Here is a 14,829-nt window from a genome sequence, read left to right on the forward strand (position 1 = left end):
TTTATTCTTTTGCAAATTTTACATGAAATATATTAAATGGTTTTTAATTCCGTATTTTAGAAAATGTAAACCTATTAGCTTGGAAAATGCTTATTTGATGATGTTAACTCTGTATGATGATGAAATTATCTTTCGCACTAGCACTTTTTTGCGTATAGCCGTTCGAGCAAGACAGACGATGTTTGATCCATAATTTCGGCCTTTTTGTATATGTATTATGGTGATCCTTTTATTTTATTATTATGGTGTTTTTAATGTACTGTTTTTCGCTTCTTATGTACTGTACTTTTGTGGATACCTGGATATCCGAATAAAGTTTTCTGATATGATATGATATGACATCCATTCCCAATCCATGCCGGGTTTTGTGAAAGCCAGCCTGCTTATACTTGAAGTAAGCCTACTCATGTCTGAAACTCCATTACCCAGAATTCCCTGCTCACTGCTTTGTCTCCACCCCTGCAGGCCAAGGATGGGTGGAGAAATTCAGCTCACCTGTGGCTCGCTGCTGCTAGCGGGCTCACACCTGATGCATATGATTACTGTGAGCTCTTTTAAGCCCCAGCTCCCTTCAGGCCACGGTTGGTCATTGTAGCTGTTTACTGGTGAGACCGATGCTTGTTTCCAGTGCTCCCTGAGCTTTTGCTATTGTTTCCAATGTTTCCTGAGCTTTAGTTATGCCTTGTTTCTGTCCTGCTGCTGTTTTCCTTGGTCAATCAATCAATCAATCATAATATTTGTATAGCGCGCTACTCCCCCAGAGGGGTCTCAAGGCGCTGGGGGAGGGGGGTCCGTTACTGCTTGAAAAGCCAGGTCTTCAGTTGCTTCCTGAAGGAGCGGTGGTCCTGGGTTAGCCGAAGGTGGATGGGGAGGAAGTTCCATGTCTTGGCTGCCAGGTAGGAGAAGGATCTTCCTCCGGCGGTGGCTCTGCGGATGCGTGGGACGGCGGCGAGTGGGAGGCTGGTCGACAGTAGCTGGCGGGAGGGAGCGTAGAAGGTCAGGCGGCTGTTGAGTTACTTGGGGCCCAAGTCGTGGAGAGCCTTGTGTGCGTGGGTGAGGAGTCTGAACGTGATCCTCTTGCTGACGGGGAGCCAGTGCAGGTCTCTCAGGTGGCCGGAGATGTAGCTGTGTCGGGGGATGTCCAGGACGAGTCGTGCGGAGGCGTTCTGGATGCGTTGGAGTCTTTTCTGAAGTTTGGCTGTGGTTCCGGCGTAGAGGGTGTTTCCGTAGTCCAGTCCGCTTGTGACGAGTGCCTGGGTGACCATCTCCCTGGTTTCGGTGGTGATCCATCGGAAGATCTTTCGGAGCATGCGCAGGGTGTTGAAGCACGATGATGAGACGGCGTTGACTTGTCTGGTCATCGAGAGGGAGTCCAGGAAGAAACCCAGGTTTTGTGCGTGGTCCGTTGGCTTGGGAGTGGTGCCCAGGGCAGGGGGCCACCAGGAGTCGTCCCAGGCGGAGGGTGATGATCCCAGGATGAGGACGTCCGTCTTCTCTGAGTTCAGTTTCAGGCGGCTGTTCTTTATCCATTCGGCGACGTCTTTCATCCCTTCATGTAGGCTGGTTCTGGCGGTGGCTGGGTCATTGGTGAGGGAGAGGATCAGCTGGGTGTCGTTGGCGTAGGAGATGATGTTGAGGTTGTGTTGGCATGCGATGGCTGCGAGGGGGCTCATGTAGACGTTGAAGAGGGTGGGGCTGAGCGATGATCCCTGTGGTACGCCGCAGAGGACTTCGGTGGCCTCGGATCTGAACGGGGGGAGGCGGACTCTCTGGGTTCTTCCGGCGAGGAACGAGATGATCCACTCCAGTGCCTTCTCTTGGATTCCGATGTTGCTGAGGCGCTGCACTAGGGTGCGGTGGCAGACAGTGTTGAACGCTGCGGAGAGGTCCAGGAGGATGAGGGCCCCTGTTTCCCCATTGGCGAGCAGGGATCTGATGTCGTCAGAGGCCGCGATGAGGGCGGTCTCGGTGCTGTGGTTGGCTCGGAAGCCGGACTGCGAGTGGTCGAGGGAGCCGTTTGTCTCGAGGAAGGCGGCGAGCTGTCTGTTGACGGTCTTCTCGATGACTTTGGCAGGAAAAGGGAGGAGCGAGATGGGGCGGAAGTTCTTGAGGTCGGAGGGGTCCGCTGTTGGTTTCTTCAGGAGGGCGCTGATCACGGCGTGCTTCCAGCTTTCCGGCAAGGTGGCGGTGTTGAAGGAGGCGTTGATGATGTCCCGGAGTTGGAGTGCGATGATGGAGTCGGCCTTGTTGAAGACGTGGTGGGGGTAGGGGTCGGTTGGGGATCCGGAGTGGATGGTGTTCATCGTGCGGGTGGTGTCTTCGGTGCTGACCGGGGCCCAGGCCCAGAGGGTGGTGGTGGGGGGCGTTGGTTCAGTGGTTGGGTGCGTGGTTGGTGCGCCGATGCTGTTGTGTATTTCGGCGATCTTGCGGTGGAAGAACGAGGCGAGTGAGTCGCAGAGGTCTTGCGAGGGAGTGATGTAGTTGTTTCCGGCGCTGGGGCTGGAGAGCTCTTTAACGATGCTGAAAAGTTCCTTGCTGTTATGGGCATTGTCCAGTTGTTCTTTGAATGCTGTCTTCTTGGTGGCGCGGATCAGCTGGTGGTGTTTGCGGGTGGCGTGCTTGAGGGCAGTCATGTTGTCTGTGGTCTGGTCGTTGCACCATGTTTTCTCGAGGGTGCGGCAGTTCTTCTTGGAGTTCTTAAGTTCGTCGGTGAACCAGGAGGCTTTCTTGCTGCCGTATCTGTTGGGAGGGGTCTTCAGAGGTGCGAGGTCGTCTGCGCTGTTGGTGATCCACTGTGTGAAGTTGCTGGCTGCTATGTTGGGGTTTGTTGTGCTGGCGGGAGGGTTCTGGCTGAGGGAGGTGGTGAGCTGGTCGGCGGTGATCTTGTTCCAGTTCCTGTGAGGGACCTGTTGCGGGTAGTTGTGGGTCGTGGTTCTTCTGAAGCTGAAGTGGACGCAGCTGTGGTCAGTCCAGTGTAGTCCGGTGGAGTGGCTGAAGGAGATGTGCTTGCTGGAGGAGAATACTGGGTCAAGCGTGTGGCCGGCGTAGTGGGTGGGGGTGTTCACCAGTTGCTTGAGACCGAGGTTGGCGAGGTTGTCCAGCAGGGCGGTGGTGTTGCTGTCCTTGTTGTTCTCCAGGTGGAAGTTGAGGTCCCTGTCCCGGAGTGAGTGGGGACTGGGGAATCGGACGAGACTCTTCTGCTATTGTAGTGACCCTGGAGGTACGATCACGAGAAGCAGAGCCAGAGAACTTGAAAAGACTTTTAAGGGAAGGTTTTATTTGCGTATAGGTTTTTCGACTCCGACTTGTAATGCGTTCTCTGGCGAATGCTGCTGGATCAAATGCCGGGCTGCGAGGGGTATCCAGCGTGCCTCGGATGTCGGGTCAGCTCATCCTTAGGGCCATGGGTCTCCGTATGCAAGGAAAGAGACATAGGAAGTATTAGACCGGGTTATGGGGGCTGCAGGTTGTAGGGCCGGGAGTGAGGGAAACCGGTGACCAAGTGTATTTACAAATACGGACCGTGAGGCAGTGCTCGTGAGGAAAAGGGTGACTAGGTAGGAGAGCTTTACACGGGACTATACAGATATACAACTAGTCAATAGGCGGGACTCGGTGCCCCATCCAACCCGCCACTCGGCCCGTACCTGTTGGAGCCACGTTCCTCCCGTGGGAACGTGGCGGGGCGGGGCACGTAGTTCCGTTCTCCTCCTGGCTTCTCCGTCTCAGCTCGGGTCCTCGCGCTCCTCTCCGTCTCCTCGCTGGCACTGCACACTCCTTCACCGCCTTCTCTCCTCGCCTCCTGGGAAACGCCGACCGTCGCTTCCTGGATCCGGGCCTCTTTTGACGCCGGCGACTCTCTGTGTAGGGGCGGGGCTTCCTCTGCGGGCTCTGAGTCCTTAAAGAGACAGGGTTCCTTTTCATCCGCGGTCGGCCACCAGTACTCGGGGTCTCCAGTCCGCCAGTCTTCGTCCACGTCATGACCAGGTTGCTGCAGAGAGGGAACGGAGGTACGTGAAATATTGGGGTCAGACCACCAGTCCATAGTCCGATCCCCTGTCATGGGGCCCAACGTCTCACACAGGGGGCCTGCCCCGTCACAGTCCCCTAGGAGGATGTAGTCAGCGGAGGGGAGGGCGTGTGGGCTGATAAAGTCTGCGATGTCATCGCTGAATTGTGTGCGTGGTCCCGGGGGTCTGTAGATAAGGGTGCCTCTGAGTGTGGTCTTGGGGTCGGTGTGAATCTGGAAGTGGAGGTGTTCAGCGGCGGTGAAGGTGTCGTTGGAGCTGGTCGTGATGCGGATGGTGTTCTTGTGTATGATGGCGATGCCTCCTCCAATCTGGTTGACGCGGTCCCTCCGGGTGATCTTGTATCCGTCCGGGATGGCGATGTCGAGCGCTGAGGAGGCGTTCATCCAGGTTTCTGTCAGGAAGGCGACGTCCGGTGATGTTGTGTCGAGCAGGTTCCAGAGTTCGACGGTGTGTCTGTGGACGGAGCGGGTGTTGAGCAGGATGCACTTGAGATGGTTGCTGCTGGTGCTCGTCTTGGCGGGTGTCGTGCAGGTCTGGAGGCAGGTGTAGTTGCAGGCTTGGCAGGTGAAGGGTCCGTGGGTGCGTTTCGGGGTGGCTTGGTAGCAGGCAGGGGTTCGGCCAATGTTGAGTGCATTGAGGGTGGCGGTGTCGTAAGTCTGTTGTGTGTTCTGGCGTCGGCGGGGGCCAGGGGTCATGGCACTGGGCGCAGTCCAGGCGTGGACGGGCGCAGACGGGCTTGCCTTTGGCGCGCCTTCGGTGCACAATCGGCGCACCCGCTGCGCGTACGCGTGGTCTCCATTTGATGCCAAGTGGGAGGGAGGAGCAGCTGGGAGGCGGGAGCGGGGAGAACACAGAAAGAAAAGGGGGCAAGCCGCGATGTCACGGCAGCGGGAAGCGGGGAGCGGAGGAGGGGTCACACCAGGGGAGCAACGTGCAAAAGAAACAGAGAAACAGTTTAAAACAAAGTACACAATCAGAGGCACAGGAGGGCAAAAAACGGAGCTACAGATTAAAACCAAAGTACACAGTCAGAGGCACAGGAGGGCAAAAACGGAGTCACGAGCAGCAACGAGGGGGACACAGACTTGCCTACAGCAGGAGGTCCGTGCGGCGTGGGGGTGTCCTGAGGTCAGGTCACACTCACCTGCGCTGCGCGGTCTCCATTTAAGGCCAAGTGGCAGGGAGAAGCAGCTGGGAGGCGGGAGCGGGGAGGACACAGAAAGAAAAGGGGGCGGGCCGCGATGTCAAGGCGGCGGGAAGCGGGGAGCGGAGGGGGGTCCCACCAGGGGAGCAACGTGCAAAAGAAACAGAGAAACAGTTTAAAACAAAGTACACAATCAGAGGCACAGGAGGGCAAAAAACTGAGCTACAGATTAAACTCAAAGTACACAGTCAGAGGCACAGGAGGGCAAAAATGGAGTCACGAGCAGCAACGAGAGGGGCACAGACTTGCGTACAGCAGGAGGGCCTTGCGGCGTGGGGGTGTCCTGAGGTCAGGTCACGGTAATTAGCATTGCCTGCAGTGCTACCTTGACCCCCTGAGCCTTAGTATTCCTTGTTCCTAAACTGCAGCAGTTTCCCTTCTCCTGAATTAGTTGCTACCTTGTTTCTTGAGTTCCTGAGCTATAGCTATTGCTTGTACCTTAATTAGCACTGCCTGCAGTGCTACCTTGTTTCCTGAGTTCCTGAGCTATAGCTATTCCTTAAGCCGGAATTAGCACTGCCTGCAGTGCTCTTGTTTCCTGAGTTCCTGAGATATAGCTATTCCTTGTGCCCGAATTAGCACTGCCTGCAGTGCTCTTGTTTCCTGAGTTCCTGAGCTATAGCTATTCCTTGTGCCTGAATTAGCACTGTATGCAGTGCTCTTGTTTTCTGAGTTCCTGAGCTATAGTTATTCTTTGGTCCTGATCCTGGGCTTCAGCTATCTCTTGTTCCTGATTTGCACTTCTGGCAGTGCTCTCTTGACTTCTGAGCTGCAGCTATGTCTTGTTCCTTGAACCGATTCAGAAAAGGGGGTGGTGATGGACAGAGTATCTGAATTAAGCAGAACACTCCTACCCAGTCAACAGATCAGGGCTTGATCCATCACAGTTTTTTAGCTCACTGCACCATCCCAGCTCAGAACCTGGCTACATGCAAATTAGACTGTCCCTGGCCCAGTGCATCATGGGAACAGGGCAGACCAAACTACCAAGCCAATTCTTTTACTGGAAAGGAAACAAGCTTCCGGGGACCGGTTTCTGGCATTACAGCCGTCTTCGGCCCGGCTTGCTTGAATCCTGATGGTGCAGTGAGCAAGGGACTCATGTCTGAGCATACCCTTCCACGCTTATTGTGGACAAAACGATTCAGAAAAGGGGGTGGTGATGGACAGAGTATCTGAATTAAGCAGAACACTCCTACCCAGTCAACAGATCAGGGCTTGATCCATCACCGTTTTTTAGCTCACTGCACCATCCCAGCTCAGAACCTGGCTACATGCAAATTAGTCTGTCCCTGGCCCAGCACATCATGGGAACAGGGCAGACCAAACTACCAAGCCAATTCTTTTACTGGAAAGGAAACAAGCTTCCGGGGACCGGTTTCTGGCATTACAGCCATCTTCGGCCCGGCTTGCTTGAATCCTGATGGTGCAGTGAGCAAGGGACTCATGTCTGGGGATACCCTTCCACGCTTATGGTGGACAAAACGATTCAGAAAAGGGGGTGGTGATGGACAGAGTATCTGAATTAAGCAGAACACTCCTACCCAGTCAACAGATCAGGGCTTGACCCATCACCGTTTTTTAGCTCACTGCACCATCCCAGCTCAGAACCTGGCTACATGCAAATTAATCTGTCCCTGGCCCAGTGCATCATGGGAACAGGGCAGACCAAACTACCAAGCCAATTCTTTTACTTAGATCTTTTTAAAAAAATCGAAAATCGTTTTTAATTAAAACAAGTCAACCAGTGACTTCTGCTCACTTACCCCCACACTGCCCTGCTTCCTAATTCCATTCCAGCCGATTTTGGGGCTGGGGAGATTCTCTCCCAGGCAGGCAGAAGTGCGGCGGCCATCTTGGGTGGGGAAAGCATCTCCACTCATTCGAGTGGCCAGTACATAAGGGGATGGACTCTCCTCCGTGCAGCGGACGCGATCAGCGGATGCACCGGAAACCCGCACAGGAGTCCAGCCCGTCTGCACCCGTCCGCGCTGAGGACGGGCTGCAGGACGGGCAGCCCTTTGCCATCATGTCCTCAGGTAGGCAAACTCTGGATGGTCGCGTATATTACTCTTCCACGGCACTACTTTCACTGCGACCCTGCACCTCATGCATCTTGCCTCGTCATTACTTCCTATGTGATGGTTGTGGCTTCTCTACTGGCAAAATGCAGCTCTCTAAGACACAACAGAGCGTTAAGCATTATAGGGGAAAAAGGAAGCCTACCAAGGGTCATACTTCTTCTCCTTCCCCGCTCCATCTTTGGAGCCTAAATTGTAGATCGCTTCCTAAGAATAAATTAAACATCTTCGATTTCATAACTGAGGAATCCCCCGACGCTCTGTTCCTGACCGAGACTTGGATACACGCCAGCTCGGGTCCGGACATTGCTGCAGCTATTCCTCCCAACTATGTTGTGCTGCATCAGGATAGACCCTCAGGTAAAGGTGGTGGAATTGCAATCATTTTTAAATCTATTTACCAATGTAAACTGGAACTATTACATCTTCCAGGTAGTGAGGCAGCATTGTTTAAACTCATGATTAATCCTCGAATTACGCTCTCCGGTCTGCTAATTTATCGGCCGCCCGGTAATGCCGCGTCATGGATTACCTCACTCATTGATTGCCTATCAGCAACACTACTAAAATCGAATAATTTCACCATTCTCGGTGATTTAAACATCCATTTAGACGATGTCAATAATCCCCTCAATAAATCTTTTCTCTCTGATCTTGAGGTTTTTAACCTCAAACTTTGTAATTCCGGAGCTACTCATCTTGCTGGTCATCTCTTGGATCCAATCATTTCTACTCTTTCATTTGACTGCACTTACTCGTCGCGTCCGCTCGTCTGGTCTGATCATTATGCGATACATTTCGTGCTACCACCTGGTCTATACTCGGCCAGTGTTTACGTGGAGGAAATTAAATCATCTTATCGCTGGGACAGACTTGATATAGCCGCTTTTAATCTGCGTCTGACTGAGACAATTCCATCCTTTATCAACACTGAGCAGAATCTGAATGCTCCCATTTCTGGTTGGTTGACAGATGCAGTGTCGGCTCTCGTTCCTCGGTCTAGCAGCAAATGTAGATCCTTGCGCCCACCAGCACCTTGGTACTCGGATGAGCTGAAAATCCAACGTGCCAAATGTAAAGCCCTGGAGAGGAAGTGGAGGATGTCTTACTCCGCTCCTTCTAAAGTGATTTACAAAGAAGAACTAAAATTCTATCACGCAAACTGTAAAGGCCTCTTACATCGCCTCCACAATCACTTCAGTGCAAAATTGTCCCCGGACTCTCTTTGCCACAGTTAAGAAACTCACAGGAGCTGATACCACTCCCGCGCTGCCGGCTTTAGATGGTATACAATGTAATGCCATTGCAGACTTTTTTATATCCAAGGTTGAGGGCATTTATCAATCTTTGGCCTCCCTTCCACCTCCAATTGATCTCTCTCAACCCGGTTCTTTCTGCAATGCTTCCGTCTCCCCTACTGAGTTCATTCACAACTGGACACCATTTGATGACACCTCCTTCCTGTCTTGTTTAAAAAGCATCAGGTCAGGTTCCCCGCGGGACCCAGTCCCTATGAAGATACTGAAACAACTTGACCTTGAACCACGGAGATTCCTAATGAGGCTACTTAACATCTCTCTCACTGAATCTCGGGTGGAACAGGACTGGAAACATGCCATGGTCGTCCCCCTGCTTAAAAAATCTGGTGCTGACATCACAAATCTTGCCAACTTCAGGCATATATCCCTGCTGCCAGCCTGTTCCAAAATATTGGAGCGCCATGTTAACACCCAGCTCAATGAGTTTGTTGAAAACGTGGGATATCTTCATTCATCCCAATCAGGCTTTCGCGCTAATTATTCCACTGAATCCGCACTCCTTGGGGTGACTGAGCGACTCCGACACGGTATCGATAGCGGTGAGACCTTTGCGCTTATTCTTCTTGATTTAAGCGCTGCTTTCGATACCGTGTCCCATTCCATCTTATTGGAGTCTCTCTGCTCCCTTGGTGTTGTTGGACCAGCGCTTGCCTGGGTGGCCTCATTTCTCAATGAGCGCACCTTTCAGGTTTTCTCAAACAAAGCTGAATCTGCGATTCACTCCTCTGCTTACGGCGTCCCTCAAGGGTCTATATTGAGCCCTCTGTTGTTCAATATTTACATCAGACCACTTGCTTCTATCGTAGAGGACGCCGGTCTGTCTATATACTCATATGCAGACGACACGCAGATTGTGTTTTCTTTGTCTAGCAGCAGGGCTCAGGACACTTCTGCCCTTAAAACAGGCCTTTCTCGTGTTGCAGCTTGGATGCAAGCGCATCTGCTAAAGCTCAACGGTGACAAGACCGAGGTGATCATACTAGGCAAACATAAAGATCTGTGGGGCTCTAGACACTGGCCCAGTGATATGGGTCCGCTGCCTACCCCCGTGCCTGTTGCTCGTAACCTCGGTGTCCTGATCGATGATAAACTCTCGATGAGGCAGCAGGCAACTAAGGTCGCTGCAATCTGTTTTAATACTCTACGCTCCCTGCAGAAGATCATATGGATGTTGCCTGAGTCCACTCGAAGAACTGTCGTACAAGCCCTTGTGATGTCCCGTATCGACTATGGCAATGTGCTCTATCTAGGAGCAGATAAAGCCACAATCAATAAACTCCAGGTTGTACAGAACTCAGCTGCTCGCCTGCTGCACAATGTTCCACGTAGAACGTCCGCAATGCAAGCTCTGCGTGACCTTCACTGGTTAAAAATTTCTGATCGTGTGGTCTTCAAAACTTTGTGCTTCCTATTTAAGATTCGTCAGGGTTTTGCTCCCATCTACCTGCACTATCTTGCCCAGCCATATCAGCCTGGCGGCTCTCTTAGGTCATCCAACAATGGCAATCTTGTGATTCCTAGAATCCGACTGGCAAAAATGGGAGGCCGTTCATTCGCATATCTAGGACCTAAGATGTGGAATGCTCTCCCGTTGGCGCTAAAAACAGAAACTAGTCTTCTTGCTTTCCGCAAAAAATTGAAGACTCTTCTGTTCTAAGTTCTTCGGTTCTGTTTTTCTTTTCTTTCAGCAATTGCTTGTTTTCTTCTTCAGTCTGTCCCTGAAGCCGGGAAACCCATTGCGGGTAGCTGTGCGCAATACAAGTTCAATAAATAAATAAATAAATAAATAAATACTGGAAAGGAAACAAGCTTCCGGGGACCGGTTTCTGGCATTACAGCCGTCTTCGGCCCGGCTTGCTTGAATCCTGATGGTGCAGTGAGCAAGGGACTCATGTCTGAGCATACCCTTCCACGCTTATGGTGGACAAAACGATTCTGAAAAGGAGGTGGTGATGGACAGAGTATCTGAATTAAGCAGAACACTACTACCCAGTCAACAGATCAGGGCTTGATCCATCACCGTTTTTTAGCTCACTGCACCATCCCAGCTCAGAACCTGGCTGTTTAATTCAGATACTCTATCCATCACCACCCCTTTTCTGAATCCTGTTCCTTGAACCAGCACTCCCGTAGTGCTACCTTGACTCCTGCAACTTTGGTATTTCCCTGTTCCTGAACCAGCCCTCTGCTGTGCTACCTTGACTCCTAAGCCTTAGCTCAATTATTGTTGTTGCCCCAGCACTGCCTTCTATTCTACTTTGTTTTCTTGATTCCTTAACCTGCACTATTCTAGTATACCCTTGTAACCTCCCCTTCTGTATATCCATTTCCAGTCCCTGCCTTTCTTCCCATTTCGTTGGTTCCAGTTCTAGTTTACTGTCTTTCTATTATGTTGCCTTGCATGTTTGTTACCTGCTTTCTGCCATGTGTGCCCTGTGATTTCCTTCCTTTCCTGTTAAGCACTTCTCCTTGCTAGCTCCTTGTCTATTGTGCTAGTGTTTAGTTCTACCCCCTTGCTGTTACTGCCTCGTGTGTTCCTGTTTGATCGCCAGGATCCGTGGGCACAGCTGACTACCTAGGTGGTGTTTCTTGTTCACTGTGAGTATTGTCTTTGAGTTGCATTTATAACATCACCGCAGGTTTAAGCTCCACAGACCCTGCCTTTGCATGCATATCCTATATGTGGGTATTTGCAGTCAGTATCTGTAACAGCAATTGTGGGTAATAAACTTACTGAGCTTCAGTCTTACCATGTGGAGCTCCTGAGTGCTTTACCCCACACCCCCCTTTATTGTTAATGTTGTTTCAAATATATGTCTTGCACATTCGTCCTGGGTGTAGTTATTCTGAATGCTAAACTACCTTGTGAGCGTCCTTCCTTTCTGAGTCTTACCCATCTTGTTCACTTGTACAGGCTTCCCCTTTGGATCCCTTTTTCTTCTCTATCTCCCTGTATGATCCTGGGCAGTGCTGTACTCCTCTTTCTGTGTACGTTTTCTACCCAGTTACCAGTCCTTGCCCACGTCCCTGACTGTGTTCCCCACATAGTCCCAGACAGTCCCTGACCCTGACACAGACAGTTTCCATCCAACAACCAGTGCCAGTGTCACCTATGTAACTCCCTTGAAGTGTAGCCCTGAGTTCAGCATGTAAAGCAGCATCTGCAGCTCCAGCCTCAATGCGTGTCTCTGACATCACAGGCTTCCAGTGGATAGCAGCACTCGAAGTTAGAGCTGCTGCACCAACGATGCACACACCAATAGCTATGGTCCAGTCAGCATTGGGCAAGCTGTTGAGGACCAGAACTGCACTCCAGGGGCCTGTGGGCAAGTGAATAACTAATCACATTGCATATGGTGTTCTGCATTACCAGAGTGACCACCTGGCTAATGAATTGCCACTTTGCCATATATAATTTTTTCAGTCGAACCTGTATAGTAACATGTGCCTCAATGGCCTCTTTCATAATTTGCACTGTGTTGGTGTTTAATAGTGTAGTTCGACGATCCGGTTCTGAAGTATCAATTTGCTGGACAGTTTTGGTGGTGAGCCATGCCATGTCAGGAGTGTGGAATTTAATAAAATATCTACTTGTCCATGGGACAGGTTGCTTCATAAATCTACTTGTCCTGTAACAAAATCCACGTGTCCCTTGTGTGACATGTAACGTGGTGACGAATTATGCCAGCATTCTCATTGTATAAGAACTCTGAAATAGCCTCTCTGATTATGCCAGGGCTACTTCCATAGTAGGGTTTGAATACTAGCAAACACTTATTTTGCCATGTTTCTGCAGATCTACATACTGGGGCTGAAGGTAATGGTAATCAACAGTTTCAGGGTTGGAATGCTCATTTGAGTCTGTGCAAACCTACTTGCATGTTTTAAGGGTTTTCACCAATTATTCTCTAATCTTTTCCAATACTGGGAAAGGTTGGACATTTACTCCTGACAATGGCAGACATAAAACTTCTTCCAGGGTTGTGAAAAAAGTGGTTGGTGGGAAAGTGAACTTGTAAACACTCAGATTTTTCGTATGAGCAAATGTACACCTGCATACTTGCTCGTGCTAAAATGCAGATCCCATATATTTTCTAGGAGTACTATTTCTTGGCCTACTTGTGTAAAGATTTATGAATTCACAGAAGCTGTATATCTGCACTTAATGCAAGGACATGGGTGCACATTTGAGACTTTATTTAATAATTGGGCCCCTAATTAGGTCAGATGTTAACAAGGACCTTTTGTGTTTATCAAAATCCTTTCTCTCTCTCTCTCTATAGTCTAGCTTCACTGTGAGGGACAGTATTCTGTTCTTTCACAAGGAGCATATCGACACACAGTAGTTTTGTTCAGTACCAGGAACTACTGTGGCAATGTGTGCTTTTTGAGAGCAAAACAATTTTTACTTTTGCCACTGTTTGTTATAATTGTGAGGGCCTAGCACCTCCCACACCAATAAGGTTTTACAAAAACCATGCCAAAACAAGTGATGCGTTGACAAAAACCAAAAGTCTGACCAACATTTTCAGACCCATTGGCTTTACCAATGCTTGTTTCTTTTTGTTTCCCATAATCTTATTAAAACTGGTTACACTCATTTTCCATTATGAATATATTTAGGAAATACTAGCGTACATCAACACATACTAAATCATGCAGAAAAGAAATGGTACCTGAACTTTTACAGTAGTTTAGCGAAAGGTTGCATTTTTTGGTGAACGTTTTATTTTGAAAGCAAAGAACCATCAATCTTGCTCTCAAGCTTCTGCAAATAGTTGCATCTAATCAGGGTGCATTCTGGGAGCATTATACAAAGTCTCATATTGCTAAACATTGAAAACTTGTGTACACATTTTTATACGGGAACCACTGTCAATAGTGCATTTTGAGCTTACATTTACTTAGAGCGCTCACCCTAATAATAAAGACTTTGCATTCATGAACCATAAATACAAATTTGAACAGCATTAACACATGGACACAAATATTACCTTAACTGTAGACAGTGCCTTTCCTTGATCCATAATGTGGTACTGTAAACTGGCAGCCAAGGGGCTTGTGCTGCAGGGGGTTGGGCCTACTTGCCCCAAATACAAAATACACATAAAAACGTGCTGCCCTTGATACCATACAATATGTCCCAGGAGTCGAGCTATAGGAATACAAAATTGCTAGCATTCGCGCCTAGAATTTTCAATTCTATTAAGGACACAGAGGCAAGGAATATGCTTTCTCTTTCTTTACTGAAAATTAACATCAGCCAATAAGAACATTGTTAACATAAAATGAAAAATTACATTTCCCAAAATGCCTTAGTACAGCATCCACAACCATAGAGACTAGCCCTATAAATGACGCTCTTCTCACAAACACTTCTTCTTTCTTTGTCCAACGAGCATTGTCCATGAATTAATTGTCCATTGTCTAAGCAAAAAACAAAAACTTATCAAAAAAGTAAGCAATAACGTCGTAGACTGAACTGCAGGATCCGATGACGAGACCATATAAACACCTTCCAAGAAGACCAAAGTCATTGTCTCTTCTCCTTTTTGTTCTGCACCTGTAATAGAATTCGTACTTGTAATACCTTTAATAAACACTTGTCTTAGGGAGGGAAAAACATGACAGTTATCAACAATAAATTTACCTTGGGCGGGATAATCCTTGCCTCCGTGTCCTTAATAGAATTGAAAATTCAAGGTGCAAATGCTTGCAAATTTTTTATTCTATTACAGGACCGGAGACTTTGGATTATGCTAGTTTAACGCTTATCTAGAACCACATAAGCAACATCGCCCACAGGTTTATAATAAAATTGCATGAATGTATAGCTAGACGACCAATCTGCTGCTCGTTATATCATGTATACTGGTACCTAACATTAAGGATTTTGAAGGCATAGCGTCTCTCATGGAGTGCGCTCCAAACAATTCAGTGTCAATGCCTGCCTCTGTCATTACATACCTGAGCCACCTGGCAATAGTAGCAGAGGTAACAGGCTTACAATGTTTTTGTACAGCAATCATCAATCTTGAACAACCGACCAGTCTAATAGGTCGGGTACATTCCTCATATACATTGAGACATTTCATTACGCACAATTTATCATTCAACGGAAAAGCATTGTAATCAAAGGACCTGGAGAAATTTTTTGTACGAGCAGAAATTACAAACGACACTCCCTCCAGAGA

This window comes from Lissotriton vulgaris, chromosome 7, assembly GCF_964263255.1.
Source record: "Lissotriton vulgaris chromosome 7, aLisVul1.2, whole genome shotgun sequence".
NCBI classification, from domain to species: domain Eukaryota; kingdom Metazoa; phylum Chordata; class Amphibia; order Caudata; family Salamandridae; genus Lissotriton; species Lissotriton vulgaris.